Source organism: Rattus norvegicus, chromosome X, assembly GCF_021556685.1.
Source record: "Rattus norvegicus strain SHRSP/BbbUtx chromosome X, alternate assembly SHRSP_T2T, whole genome shotgun sequence".
In the NCBI taxonomy this organism is placed as follows: Eukaryota; Metazoa; Chordata; class Mammalia; order Rodentia; family Muridae; genus Rattus; species Rattus norvegicus.
In genome coordinates this window covers 43,715,793-43,731,271 of record NC_141554.1, presented here as the reverse complement: position 1 = coordinate 43,731,271, position 15,479 = coordinate 43,715,793, and positions in this window count along the sequence as shown.

The following is a 15,479-nucleotide window of genomic DNA, read 5'->3' as shown; positions in this document are numbered from 1 at the left end:
TCACACCAAGATATTTTATATTATTTGGGACTATTGTGAAGGGTGTCATTTCCCTGATTTCTTTCTGAGCCTGTTTATCCTTTGAGTAGAAGAAGGCTACTGATTTGTTTGAGTTAATTTTATACTCCAACATTTTGCTGAAATTGTTTATCAGGTTAAGTAGTTCTCTGGTGGAACTTTTGGGGTCACTTAAGTACACTATCATATCATCTGCAAATAGTGATATTTTGATTTCTTCCCTTCCAATTTGTATCCCTTTGACCTCCTTTAGCTGTCTGATTGCTCTGGCTAGGACTTTAAGTACCATATTGAATAAGTAGGGAGAGAGTAGGTAGCCTTGTCTAGTCCCTGATTTTAGTGGGATTGCTTCAAGTTTCTCTCCATTTAGTTTGATGTTAGCTACTGGTTTGCTGTATATTGCTTTTACTATGTTTAGGTATGGGCCTTCCATATTCCTGTTCTTTCCAAGACTTTTATCATAAATGGTTGTTGAATTTTGTCAAATGTTTTCTCAGCATCTAGTGAAATGATCACGTGGTTCTTATCTTTGATTTTGTTTATATAGTGGATTACGTTGATGGAGTTCCATATATTAAACCATCTTGCATCCCTGGGATGAAGCCTACTTGAACATGATGGATGACCGTTTTAATGTGTTTTGGATTCGGTTTGCCAGAATTTTATTGAGTATTTTTGCATCAATATTCATAAGGGAAATTGGTCTGAAGTTCTCTTTCTTTGTTGGGTCTTTGTGTGGTTTCAGTATAAGAGTAATTGTAGCTTCATAGAAAAAATTGGTAGTGCTCTGTCTGTTTCAGTTTTGTGGAATAGTTTGGATAGTATTGGTATGAGGTCATCTATGAAGGTCTGATAGAATTCTGCACTGAACACATCTGGACCTGGGCTCTATTTGGTGGGGAGACGTTTAATAACTGCTTCTATTTCTTTAGGAGTTATGGGGTTGCTTAGATGGTCTATTTTTTTCCTGATTTAACTTTGGTACCTGGTATCTGACTAGAAAATTGTCCATTTCCTCCAGATTTTCCAGTTTTGTTGAATATAGGCTTTTGTAGTAGGATCTGATAATTTTTTAAATTTCTTCAGATTCTGTTGTTATGTCTCCCTTTTCATTTCTGATTTTCTTAGTTTGGATACACTCTCTGTGACCTCTGGTTAGTCTGGCTAAGGGTTTATCTATCTTTTTGATTTTCTCAAAGGACCAGCTGCTGGTTTTGTTGATTCTTTGTATGGTCCTTTTCATTTCTACTTGGTTGATTTCAGCCCTGAGTTTGATTATTTCCTGCCTTCTACTCCTCTTGGGTTTATTTATTTTTTTTTTGTTCTAGAGCTTTTAGGTATGCTTTCAAGCTGCTGACATATGCTCTCTCCTGTTTCTTTTTGCAGGCACTCAGAGCTATGAGTTTTCCTCTTAGTCCCGCTTTCATTGTATTTTTAAATACTTGTAATTCCCCAAGTAATTATCCTACCTCTTTTTGTTCCCCTTTGATTTTATGCCACTCACATACTTACCAACTATCTCTAGCTTCTTTTTTTAATGGTTATTTTAACGTAAATAATTATATTTCAAATGTTATCCCCCTTCCGACTTTCCCCTCCTCAAACCCCCTATCCTATCCCTCCTCCCCCTGCTTCTATAAGGGTGCTCCCGTACCCACTCACTCTCCTCTCCCTGCCCTGGCATTGCCCTTCACTGGGGCATTGAGCATTCACAGGACCAAGGGCCTCTCCTCCCACTGATGCCATTAAGATACTTGAATCCTAAGAGAGGAGAATTGGCTAGAAATAACAGTCCACTACTTAAATGCAGAGGGTAAATGGGCTTGCGTCAATGATAAATGTTGTTTTTCATTGTGGGCGGTGAAGTTTAACTACTGGTGTTGAACCATAAGTTTGGCGAGGAGAAAATGAGGAAGAAATGCTCTCTCACTGTTTTCCTAGTATCCAACATCTTCATAAGGTTTGTTTGGCACATACAGATGATCCTGCTGACGGTGCAAAGCTGAGCTCTGCAGCATACATTGCCAAATGTTACAGCTCCCACTTAATGTTCACCTTCTACATCACTTGTCAAATTAGACATGCTAGTAATATCGGTAATTACATGTTGCAAGCAGGGGAGCTACAGTGTGAAGTGTACTTAGATGATAATCAGACTCAGGGAAATCCCTTTGAACAAGGCATCTAAGCCTTCTCACACCTCCTGCTTGGAGGCTGGGCCCAGGTTCTTTTGTTATGCCAACACTTTATCCACAATTTATAGATGTCCCTGATAATCAAGAGTATTTCTTAAAAAGGAAAAAAATTATAGCAAAAGCTAATCAGAGGGGACCTGTTAAACTATTTTCCAGTTTTTACCAAGCTTACATCATATTGCCATTATCTTTGCTGACTACATAAAACAAGAAGGCATAAGAAAGAAAGTTGAGTCATAGGAGGAGCCTCAAAGGTTTCCATACTCTAATTTCCCTTTCAGTCTTCTGAGTCTGCTGAAACCATGCTCTAGGCCAACCTCAATGATTCCCATTTCTGCCCCCACCAACTCCCTCCCTTACACATTTAATCACTACATATTTAGTGAGCACCTAATTGTGAACCTGTCACTGAGCTGTAAAACAAATAAGTGGTTCCTATCCTCAAGACAGCCACAGGAAGATGCAGAAATTGTTCCAAACTATATGGTAACTTCAATGATGCTGATATACCCAGTATAATACAAAAATAATGAGAAGTACTCCAGGGAAGTACACACACATATACATGTACATGTGCCCACACACATGCCTGTGTGTTTTTAGAAGCAGGAGGAATAGCAAGCAGAGTTGGTGACCCATCTGAATCTTTTGGAACCCCTCAATACTTTCTTGCACATCAATTTCAGATTGTCTTCAGTCCCAGTATCTAGTCCTGGGTCTCTTTCCTGAAGAACAGCTCTCAGACTGCAGAGAGCTCACCTTGTACACTTCTACATAGAGCTGAAGTGTCTGGTAGTTTGGTTCCCCAAAAACATCTTCCTATGACATTCAGATATCAATCTCCTTCATCTCTCAACAACAAAGCTATGGTGTACAATCTGTCTCCATAAGTCTCCTAGCCATGCAGCTGAGAGTGTTCTCCATAGTGATATCTACCTGTGCTTGGCCTCTTTCCCCTACCTTCCCTCTTCCCCTACACTCCTATTGGTTTTACATGAGAAGACCTACTCGTAAGTTACTTGTACATGGATCCTTATTTATTATTAATTATTAATTATTATTATTTTATTTATTTATATCCATGTTGCCTCCTCCTGGTCCACCTTTGCAAAGTTCTTCTCCCCATCCCCCACCCTTTCACCTCTGAAAAGGTGTCCCCCTAGGCATCCCCTCTCCCTGGGGCATCAAGTCTCAAAAGATTAGGCACATCCTCTCCCATTGTGGTCCTGAGGCCAAACAAGGCAGTCTTCTGCTACATATGTGCCAGAGGCCTCAAACCAGCCTGTGTAAACATTTTGGTTGGTGACTTACTCTCTTGAGAGCTCCCAGGGGTCCAGGTTAGTTGGTACTGTTGGTCTTCTTATGGGGTTGCCATCTCTTTCAGATCATTTACTCCTTCTCCTAACTCTTTCATAGGGTTTCCTGACCTCAGTTCAATACTTGGCTGTTGAGTATCTGCATCTGTCTCAGTCAGCTGCTGGTAGACCCTCTCAGAGGACAGTCATGCTAGACTCCCTTCTACACGCACAACATAGCATCATTAATAGTGTCAGGGTTGGATGACCACGCTTGGGATAGATCTCAGGTTGGGCTAGTCACTGCCTAGCCTTTCCTTCAGTCTCTGCTCCATTTTGGTCTCTGCGTTTCTTTTAGACAGGAACAATTTGGGTTTTGAAGGCTGGGTGGTTTCCCCATCCCTGCACTGGTGGCCCTGTCTAACTACTGGAGGTGGTCTCTTCAGGTTCAATCTCCCCACTGTTGGCCATTTCAGCTAAGGTCATCCCCATTGAGTTCTGGGAGCCTCCCTCATCCAAGGACTCTGGGACTTTCTAGAAGTTTCCCACAAACCCCACTGGACATGGGGGAGGAGCTGCATATTTCCTTTCATTCTCTTGGCTCTCTGAGCTTCTCTCCTGTCTCCCGCCATACCTGATACTGCCTCACTTTTCCCCTTCCCCTCCCTTCTCCTACCTAGGTCCTTCCCTCCCTCTGCCTCCCTTGATTATTTTGTTCCTTCTTCTAAGTGGGATTGAAACATCCTCACTTGGGCCTTCCTTCTTGTGGGGTGTATTGTGGGTACTCTGTATTTTACAGAGCTAAACAGAGAATTCTCAACAGAGGAATCTCAAGTGGCTGAGAAGTACTTAAAGAAATGTTTAACATCCTCAGTTATTAGATAAATTCAAATGGAAACGACCCTGATACTCCACCTGAAACCCATCAAGATGGCTAAGATCAAAAACTTAAGTGACATCATATACTGGAGAGGACGCAGAGAAAGGTGAACACTCCTCCATAGCTGATGGGATTGCAAACTAGTACAACCACTCTGGAAATCAAAGTGGTAGTTCCTCAAAATAATTGGAAATAGATCTACTTGAAGACCCAGCTATGCTGTTCCTGGGCATATAACCAAAAGACACCCCACCATATCACAAGGATGTGTGCTCCACTATGTTGATTGCAGCCTTATTTATAATAGCCAGGAGCTGGAAACAACCAAAATATCCACCAAAGAAAAACGGATATAGAAAATATGGTACATTTACTACTCAACTATTAAAATAAAGACATCATGAATTTTTCAGGCAAATGGATAGAACTAGAAAATATCATCCTGAGTGAGGTGACCCAGACCCCAAAGAACATACATGGAATGTACTCACAAATAAGTAGTTATTAGCTGTAAAATACAGAATACCCTTGAATCCTCATATTAAGACCAGCTTCTGAGCTGCCCAAATAAAGGCAGAAAAAGCGAAAGAGACAAGCCTTTTTTGAAGTCTCATCTATGCCAGGTCCTGCGAGAGTAAGAAAACCTAGCCAGATAAAGGAACCAAAAGTCTCAGTGCTGGTAGGGGCAGTAAAAGGAGAAGGGAAGGGGGTGGGGGAAAAGGTGTTGTGGGAGGGGGTGACCAGAAGTGGGTGCATCAATCAGGATGAAAAGTGAATAGCTTAAATAAAACATAATGAACAAAAAGAGAGAGCTCTAGACAGATATCTCAGACAGCATGAACAAAGGCATACTCATATCTAGCATCCCAGAATACTGCAGTACATCCCAGATCATAAATGTTGGGGAAAGCAATGCATAATGATAGAACAAGTACACATCAACAGCTTTTCAAGAGTTTGGGACACTAGTACCAGTTGGAAACTCATTGTTTATGTGTGATCTGATTGATCAACTGTGGTAGTTTGGAACTGGCTACCCTGTAGTCATTCATACCATGGAAACATTACATTTGAGAGACTTTGGAGGTTGTTTATAAAACTTATTTGTCAACAAACCACTATGCTTTGCAAAGAAGTTTGTTTCTTTTCTCACAGACAACAAGGGAAGAGCATTGACCTTTCATCAAAGTGGATTTATAGAGCTCAATATGTATTTTATATCCAACAGCTTCGTAGTGACTTGGAGCAAGATAAAGTGCCTGAACCAAGCTAGGTTGATCAAACACATAGAAAGTTGCTGAGTTCATCTGATTAGAAATAAGGATTGGTGGACAGGTTGACTGGGTAGACAGCTGTTCAAACCAACAGAGCTGAAAATACAGGAAAAAAAATATCAGTTTGAGTGACAAGTGTATTTTGGTATATGTTAGACTTCAGAATTCTGAGTGCCTGAGCCATTGCATATAAGGATGGTATCCATCACAGGCCTGCTTTCTTAAGACACAGGGTTAAGTCCTATCCAGATACTGTGAGGGAAATATGTTCTCTCTTCTGTGCTGTGATGTTTAGCACCCATGTTCTGTCATTCTGCCAGTTTCTACTTGTACTCATAGGTCTTTAGACCTCACATAGGACATCATCTCTGAAGGTAGAGCTGCTCTGGCCAGGCTTGGCTGTCTCTGGCATACATCCTTCTACTTTTGAATTTTTAGTTCGCTCTCTGTCATTTAAGCGAAGTGTCACAGAATGTCTCTAATAATGATCTCCATAGGTCCATTTATGTATTGTGTCCTTTGTTAATGGCCCTTCTTCCCCATGATTGACGTTAGGTCACAAAGTCAGATGTGTTTACTTTTCAACTCTACCTCCTTTCTAATGGCCTCCCAGCCTTCCAGAATAGCCACCTCAATAGAAGAGTAGGCTCTCTTTAGGGAGGAAGTTGACAATCCCACTATCTGAAGAATTAATCTTAGGATCCCAAACACTGCTACTATTCCCTTCATGGGACCTGGGAGAGCTGAGAAAAGTGAGGTTGTTAGAGGAAGACCTTCGTCTCTCAGTTTCATGCAGTGTTTAGTGTTGTAAATGTTATTTCTAGCAGTATTTGGGTGTTCACAGATGCATGCTTTAACTGAATTCTATGTGTTTCTCAGTAATGTTTAAATCAAATGACATATTAGAGTTGCTTATTTCCTGCAGTTTTACCACCCCAAGTCCCCACCTCAACAGAGTTATGAAGAGTAAACCATACCCAGACATTTTGAGAATTAGTTTTTAAGGCAAACTCTGATGACTGCCTACCAAAAATACGATTATCAAACAATGCCTGGAACCTGCCAGAAATGCACGTTGTTATATTTAAGTATAGAGTAGATCAAATTTCCTAAGTAGTAGATCAAATTTCTTAAAGTAAGATGGTCTCTGCATGTTATCATTTGTTAGACATAATTTTAAAATGCATTTGTAAATGTTTATATGTGGCCAAGTAAAGGATTTCAGCAATAACTGAGTCAAACTTGATCAAAGTAACATTGGTATCTAGTCAGTTTAAGGCATGCTTTGTAATCCAGAAAGGCTTTTATTCAAAACCCCCAAATCTCTACACTAATCAGATTTATGTAGAGACTTTTCCTCTCGAATTTCAAGATTGTCTTTCAACATCTTGAGAAACGGCTAAGCAGTAGATATTGAACAGCTAGCTAGCTTTCACAAAGCAGACATCTTTGAATATCATCTCTTTACTCAGGAATTTTTACCAACATTTCTCTATATTCTTGCATACAAGCTGAGATAAATCACATAATATTTAATCTCAGAGGGTTCATGGGAGTTTAGAAGTATAGAAGGGATGGATTTATGAACCATTACCAATATAAGTGAAGACTGCTGAAGAGGCATAATTAAGTGCTCTAAATAAATAGAAAATGACAGTTAAAAGCAAGATTCACTTAAACACAAAAACACCAATATATTTGGCATTTTCTACTTTAGTATTATATAAATTTCTAGAATTTTCAAAGGGTTTTTAGTTCATGTATGTGTGTATTTGTGAGGTTCCTGAAGAGACTAGAGGAGAGCATCAGATGCCCTGCAACTGGAGTTCCTGGTGGCATGTGGATATTGACACACTAACTTGGGTCCTCTGAAAGAATATGAAATACTCTTAATAACAAAGATATCTCTCCAGCTCCATAGACTATTTTAATGTAAGAAGAAAATAACTTAGATTAGAATGAGTCTCAAAATAATAGGTGACTATTTGAATTTGAGTTAAAAGAACTTATTGATCAGGGGCAAGTTCACTTAACCATCAACTTAAGAATGTTTACACAAAATGCAATAAGTCATTTCAGGACAACATTGTATATCCTACTTAATAAAGACATAAGATTTCTCTTATTAAAAAGTAAAATGGGAGAGAGAAACCCAACCGCCTGGTCAGGTGGGCACTCCTGAGGCTGCAGAGCGGAAGAGACCACCAACACTGCTCACCCCTGCCCACATCCCTGGCCCAAGAGGAAACTGTATAAGGCCTCTGGGCTCCCGTGGGGGAGGGCCCAGGAGCAGCAGGACCCCGCAGGACCCTGAAGGAAACAGACCAGATAAACAGTTCTCTGCACCCAAATCCCATGGGAGGGAGAGCTAAACCTTCAGAGAGGCGGACAAGCCTGGGAAACCAGAAGAGACTGCTCCCTGCACACACATCTCGGACGCCAGAGGAAAAAGCCAAAGACCATCTGGAACCCTGGTGCACTGAAGCTCCCGGAAGGGGCGGCACAGGTCTTCCTGGTTGCTGCCGCTGCAGAGAGCCCCTGGGCAGCACCCCACGAGCAAACCTGAGCCTCGGGACCACAGGTAAGACCAAATTTTCTGCTGCAAGAAAGCTGCCTGGTGACCTCAAGACACAGGCCCACAGGAACAGCTGAAGACCTGTAGAGAGGAAAAACTACACGCCCGAAAGCAGAACACTCTGTCCCCATAACTGACTGAAAGAAAGGAAAACAGGTCTACAGCACTCCTGACACACAGGCTTATAGGACAGTCTAGCCACTGTCAGAAACAGCAGAACAAAGTAACACTAGAGATAATCTGATGGCGAGAGGCAAGCGCAGGAACCCAAGCAACAGAAACCAAGACTACATGCCATCATCGGAGCCCAATTCTCCCACCAAAACAAACATGGAATATCCAAACACACCAGAAAAGCAAGATCTAGTTTCAAAATCATATTTGATCATGATGCTGGAGGACTTCAAGAAAGACATGAACACACTCAGGGAAGCACAGGAAAACATTAATAAACAAGTAAAAGCCTACAGAGAGGAATCGCAAAAATCCCTGAAAGAATTCCAGGAAAACACAATCAAACAGTTGAAGGAATTAAAAATGGAAATAGAAGCAATCAAGAAAGAACACATGGAAACAACCCTGGATATAGAAAACCAAAAGAAGAGACAAGGAGCTGTAGATACAAGCTTCACCAACAGAATACAAGAGATGGAAGAGAGAATCTCAGGAGCAGAAGATTCCATAGAAATCATTGACTCAACTGTCAAAGATAATGTAAAGCGGAAAAAGCTACTGGTCCAAAACATACAGGAAATCCAGGACTCAATGAGAAGATCAAACCTAAGGATAATAGCTATAGAAGAGAGTGAAGACTCCCAGCTCAAAGGACCAGTAAATATCTTCAACAAAATCATAGAAGAAAACTTCCCTAACCTAAAAAAAGAGATACCCATAGACATACAAGAAGCCTACAGAACTCCAAATAGATTGGACCAGAAAAGAAACACCTCCCGTCACATAATTGTCAAAACACCAAACGCACAAAATAAAGAAAGAATATTAAAAGCAGTAAGGGAAAAAGGTCAAGTAACATATAAAGGGAGACCTATCAGAATCACACCAGACTTCTCGCCAGAAACTATGAAGGCCAGAAGATCCTGGACTGATGTCATACACACACTAAGAGAACACAAATGCCAGCCCAGGTTACTGTATCCAGCAAAACTCTCAATTAACATTGATGGAGAAACCAAGATATTCCATGACAAAACCAAATTTACACAATATCTTTCTACAAATCCAGCACTACAAAGGATAATAAATGGTAAAGCCCAACATAAGGAGGCAAGCTATACCTTAGAAGAAGCAAGAAACTAATCGTCTTGGCAACAAAACAAAGAGAATGAAAGCACACAAACATAACCTGACATCCAAATATGAATATAACGGGAAGCAATAATCACTATTCCTTAATATCTCTCAATATCAATGGCCTCAACTCCCCAATAAAAAGACATAGATTAACAAACTGGATACGCAACGAGGACCCTGCATTCTGCTGCCTACAGGAAACACACCTCAGAGACAAAGACAGACACTACCTCAGAGTGAAAGGCTGGAAAACAACTTTCCAAGCAAATGGTCAGAAGAAGCAAGCTGGAGTAGCCATTCTAATATCAAATAAAATCAATTTCCAACTAAAAGTCATCAAAAAAGATAAGGAAGGACACTTCATATTCATCAAAGGAAAAATCAACCAAGATGAACTCTCAATCCTAAATATCTATGCCCCAAATACAAGGGCACCTACATACGTAAAAGAAACCTTACTAAAGCTCAAAACACACATTGCACCTCACACAATAATAGTGGGAGATTTCAACACCCCACTCTCATCAATGGACAGATCATGGAAACAGAAATTAAACAGTGATGTAGACAGACTAAGAGAAGTCATGAGCCAAATGGACTTAACGGATATTTATAGAACATTCTATCCTAAAGCAAAAGGATATACCTTCTTCTCAGCTCCTCATGGTACTTTCTCCAAAATTGACCATATAATTGGTCAAAAAACGGGCCTCAACAGGTACAGAAAGATAGAAATAATCCCATGCGTGCTATCGGACCACCACGGCCTAAAACTGGTCTTCAATAATAATAAGGGAAGAATGCCCACATATACGTGGAAATTGAACAATGCTCTACTCAATGATAACCTGGTCAAGGAAGAAATAAAGAAAGAAATTAAAAACTTTTTAGAATTTAATGAAAATGAAGATACAACATACTCAAACTTATGGGACACAATGAAAGCTGTGCAAAGAGGAAAACTCATAGCGCTGAGTGCCTGCAGAAAGAAACAGGAAAGAGCATATGTCAGCAGCTTGACAGCACACCTAAAAGCTCTAGAACAAAAAGAAGCAAATACACCCAGGAGGAGTAGAAGGCAGGAAATAATCAAACTCAGAGCTGAAATCAACCAAGTAGAAACAAAAAGGACCATAGAAAGAATCAACAGAACCAAAAGTTGGTTCTTTGAGAAAATCAACAAGATAGATAAACCCTTAGCCAGACTAACGAGAGGACACAGAGAGTGTGTCCAAATTAACAAAATCAGAAATGAAAAGGGAGACATAATTACAGATTCGGAGGAAATTCAAAAAATCATCAGATCTTACTATAAAAACCTATATTCAACAAAATTTGAAAATCTTCAGGAAATGGACAATTTCCTAGACAGGTACCAGGTATCGAAGTTAAATCAGGAACAGATAAACCAGTTAAACAACCCCATAACTCCTAAGGAAATAGAAGCAGTCATTAAAGGTCTCCCAACCAAAAAGAGCCCAGGTCCAGACGGGTTTAGTGCAGAATTCTATCAAACCTTCATAGAAGACCTCATACCAATATTATCCAAACTATTCCACAAAATTGAAACAGATGGAGCCCTACCGAATTCCTTCTACGAAGCCACAATTACTCTTCTACCTAAACCACACAAAGACACAACAAAGAAAGAGAACTTCAGACCAATTTCCCTTATGAATATCGACGCAAAAATACTCAATAAAATTCTGGCAAACCGAATTCAAGAGCACATCAAAACAATCATCCATCATGATCAAGTAGGCTTCATCCCAGGCATGCAGGGATGGTTTAATATACGGAAAACCATCAACGTGATCCATTATATAAACAAACTGAAAGAACAGAACCACATGATCATTTCATTAGATGCTGAGAAAGCATTTGACAAAATTCAACACCCCTTCATGATAAAAGTCCTAGAAAGAATAGGAATTCAAGGCCCATGCCTAAACATAGTAAAAGCCATATACAGCAAACCAGTTGCTAACATTAAACTAAATGGAGAGAAACTTGAAGCAATCCCACTAAAATCAGGGACTAGACAAGGCTGCCCACTCTCTCCCTACTTATTCAATATAGTTCTTGAAGTTCTAGCCAGAGCAATCAGACAACAAAAGGAGATCAAAGGGATACAGATCGGAAAAGAAGAGGTCAAAATATCACTATTTGCAGATGACATGATAGTATATTTAAGTGATCCCAAAAGTTCCACCAGAGAACTACTAAAGCTGATAAACAACTTCAGCAAAGTGGCTGGGTATAAAATTAACTCAAATAAATCAGTTGCCTTCCTCTATACAAAAGAGAAACAAGCCGAGAAAGAAATTAGGGAAACGACACCCTTCATAATAGACCCAAATAATATAAAGTACCTCGGTGTGACTTTAACCAAGCAAGTAAAAGATCTGTACAATAAGAACTTCAAGACACTGAGGAAAGAAATTGAAGAAGACCTCAGAAGATGGAAAGATCTCCCATGCTCATGGATTGGCAGGATTAATATAGTAAAAATGGCCATTTTACCAAAAGCAATCTACAGATTCAATGCAATCCCCATCAAAATACCAATCCAATTCTTCAAAGAGTTAGACAGAACAATTTGCAAATTCATCTGGAATAACAAAAAACCCAGGATAGCTAAAGCTATCCTCAACAATAAAAGGACTTCAGGGGGAATCACTATCCCTGAACTCAAGCAGTATTACAGAGCAATAGTGATAAAAACTGCATGGTATTGGTACAGAGACAGACAGATAGACCAATGGAATAGAATTGAAGACCCAGAAATGAACCCACACACCTATGGTCACTTGATTTTTGACAAAGGAGCCAAAACCATCAAATGGAAAAAAGATAGCATTTTCAGCAAATGGTGCTTGTTCAACTGGAGGGCAACATGTAGAAGAATGCAGATCGATCCATGCTTATCACCCTGTACAAAGCTTAAGTCCAAGTGGATCAAGGACCTCCACATCAAACCAGACACACTCAAACTAATAGAAGAAAAACTAGGGAAGCATCTGGAACTCATGGGCACTGGAAAAAATTTCCTGAACAAAACACCAATGGCTTATGCTCTAAGATCAAGAATCGACAAATGGGATCTCATAAAACTGCAAAGCTTCTGTAAGGCAAAGGACACTGTGGTTAGGACAAAACGGCAACCAACAGATTGGGAAAAGATCTTTACCAATCCTACAACAGATAGAGGCCTTATATCCAAAATATACAAAGAACTCAAGAAGTTAGACCGCAGGGAAACAAATAACCCTATTAAAAAATGGGGTTCAGAGCTAAACAAAGAATTCACAGCTGAGGAATGCCAAATGGCTGAGAAACACCTAAAGAAATGTTCAACATCTTTAGTCATAAGGGAAATGCAAATCAAAACAACCCTGAGATTTCACCTCACACCAGTGCGATTGGCTAAGATCAAAAAATCAGGTGACAGCAGATGCTGGCGAGGATGTGGAGAAAGAGGAACACTCCTCCATTGTTGGTGGGATTGCAGACTGGTAAAACCATTCTGGAAATCAGTCTGGAGGTTCCTCAGAAAATTGGACATTGAACTGCCTGAGGATCCAGCTATACCTCTCTTGGGCATATACCCAAAAGATGCCTCAACATATAAAAGAGACACGTGCTCCACTATGTTCATCGCAGCCTTATTTATAATAGCCAGAAAATGGAAAGAACCCAGATGCCCTTCAACAGAGGAATGGATACAGAAAATGTGGTACATCTACACAATGGAATATTACTCAGCTATCAAAAACAACGAGTTTATGAAATTCGTAGGCAAATGGTTGGAACTGGAAAATATCATCCTGAGTGAGCTAACCCAATCACAGAAAGACATACATGGTATGCACTCATTGATAAGTGGCTATTAGCCCAAATGCTTGAATTACCCTAGATCCCTAGAACAAACGAAACTCAAGACGGATGATCAAAATGTGAATGCTTCACTCCTTCTTTAAATGAGGAAAAAGAATACCCTTGGCAGGGAAGGGAGAGGCAAAGATTAAAACAGAGACTGAAGGAACACCCATTCAGAGCCTGCCCCACATGTGGCCCATACATATACAGCCACCCAATTAGACAAGATGGATGAAGCAAAGAAGTGCAGACCGACAGGAGCCGGATGTAGATCGCTCCTGAGAGACACAGCCAGAATACAGCAAATATAGAGGCGAATGCCAGCAGCAAACCACTGAACTGAGAATAGGTCCCCTATTGAAGGAATCAGAGAAAGAACTGGAAGAGCTTGAAGGGACTCGAGACCCCAAAAGTACAACAATGCCAAGCAACCAGAGCTTCCAGGGACTAAGCCACTACCTAAAGACTATACATGGACTGACCCTGGACTCTGACCCCATAGGTAGCAATGAATATCCTAGTAAGAGCACCAGTGGAAGGGGAAGCTCTGGGTCCTGCTAAGACTGAACCCCCAGTGAACTAGTCTATGGGGGGAGGGCGGCAATGGGGGGAGGGTTGGGAGGGGAACACCCATAAGGAAGGGGAGGGGGGAGGGGGATGTTTGCCCGGAAACCGGGAAAGGGAATAACACTCGAAATGTATATAAGAAATACTCAAGTTAATAAAAAAAATAAATAAATAAATAAATAAATAAATAAATAAATAAATAAATAAAAAAAAACATCATCATGTAATATGGCTTAAGCATTATATCTGTACACGTGTGGAACAAATATAGTTTGCCTGCTAGTGAGAATACATTCAGTCTTTTAACAAGGGCCATTTTTTAAAACAATAATAAAAAGAAACAGAACTCTGAAAAAAAAAAAAAAGTAAAATGAAAGATACTAATCAAAACAAATCCAATATCTATGATGAACATGTCATGTGAGGTATTATATCTTAATTCTTCATACGTAAAGAATATTTGAAAAACAGTAGTAGCTATGATGTGATAAAAATACCATGATCTTCTGAGAAAACACAGATGGACTTAAGAGCTAGCATATTTATCCCCTACCCTAATTTTAATTTATTTATTTTATGTGTACGAGTGCTTTGCTTGTGTGTGTGTGTGTGTGTGTGTGTGTGTGTGTGTGTGTGTGTGTGTGTGTGTGTGTGTGTGTGCCTGGTGCCCACAGAGGCTAAAATGGGGTGTTAGATCTCCTGAAACTGGAGTTCCATGAGCTATCATGTGGGTTCTAAACCCAGGTCCTGGGAAGGAATAACAAAGAATCTTAAGCACTATCTCATCTCTCCATCTCTCAGACATTTTACAAATACGTGGAAAATGTACTATTTTTTAATTTTGAACTACTATCCTAAATTATTTCAAATTATTTCATTACACATAAAATGATGAAAATAATGCCATGCAATTTGGTATTTATGTCAATATATATAAAGTCCTTTGTATGGCCACTGAAACATAGTAGATCAGGAACTAACAGCTACACCTCCTATTATCCTTCAGTTACTTTCAATATTTTCACATCATAGCATGTTCTGGGCATGTTCTATAGCAGTGGTCTTCAAACTGAGGTTCAGGGACACTGGAAGTAGGAGTAACAAACCATGTTGTCTTTCTATAGCCTGCAGACCTCATGGTTTCCATATGCACTAGCCAGTTTGAAGTGTCAGCGCATTCACTTTCTTGGGTCTTTCTACAAATTGCATAAGGTCCTGTAGCCTGTCTATGCACAAAGCTATAAATGTTAGCATTCTTTACAACACAATAGAATTCTAAATCCAATGACTGGGAAGTTGTTTAATACCTCAAATTTCTTAACTCTCAGCTATAAATCTGAGATTTCTGTATGGGACATTAGGCACAGTGAAATATTATTTTATGATAACTGCAAGCTAGCAAGTTAGGCTGTCATGGTTTTACAGATGCTGGCAGAAGACACGAGATGCCTGAGCCACAAGCCAAAGAACTTTATTTCTTATACT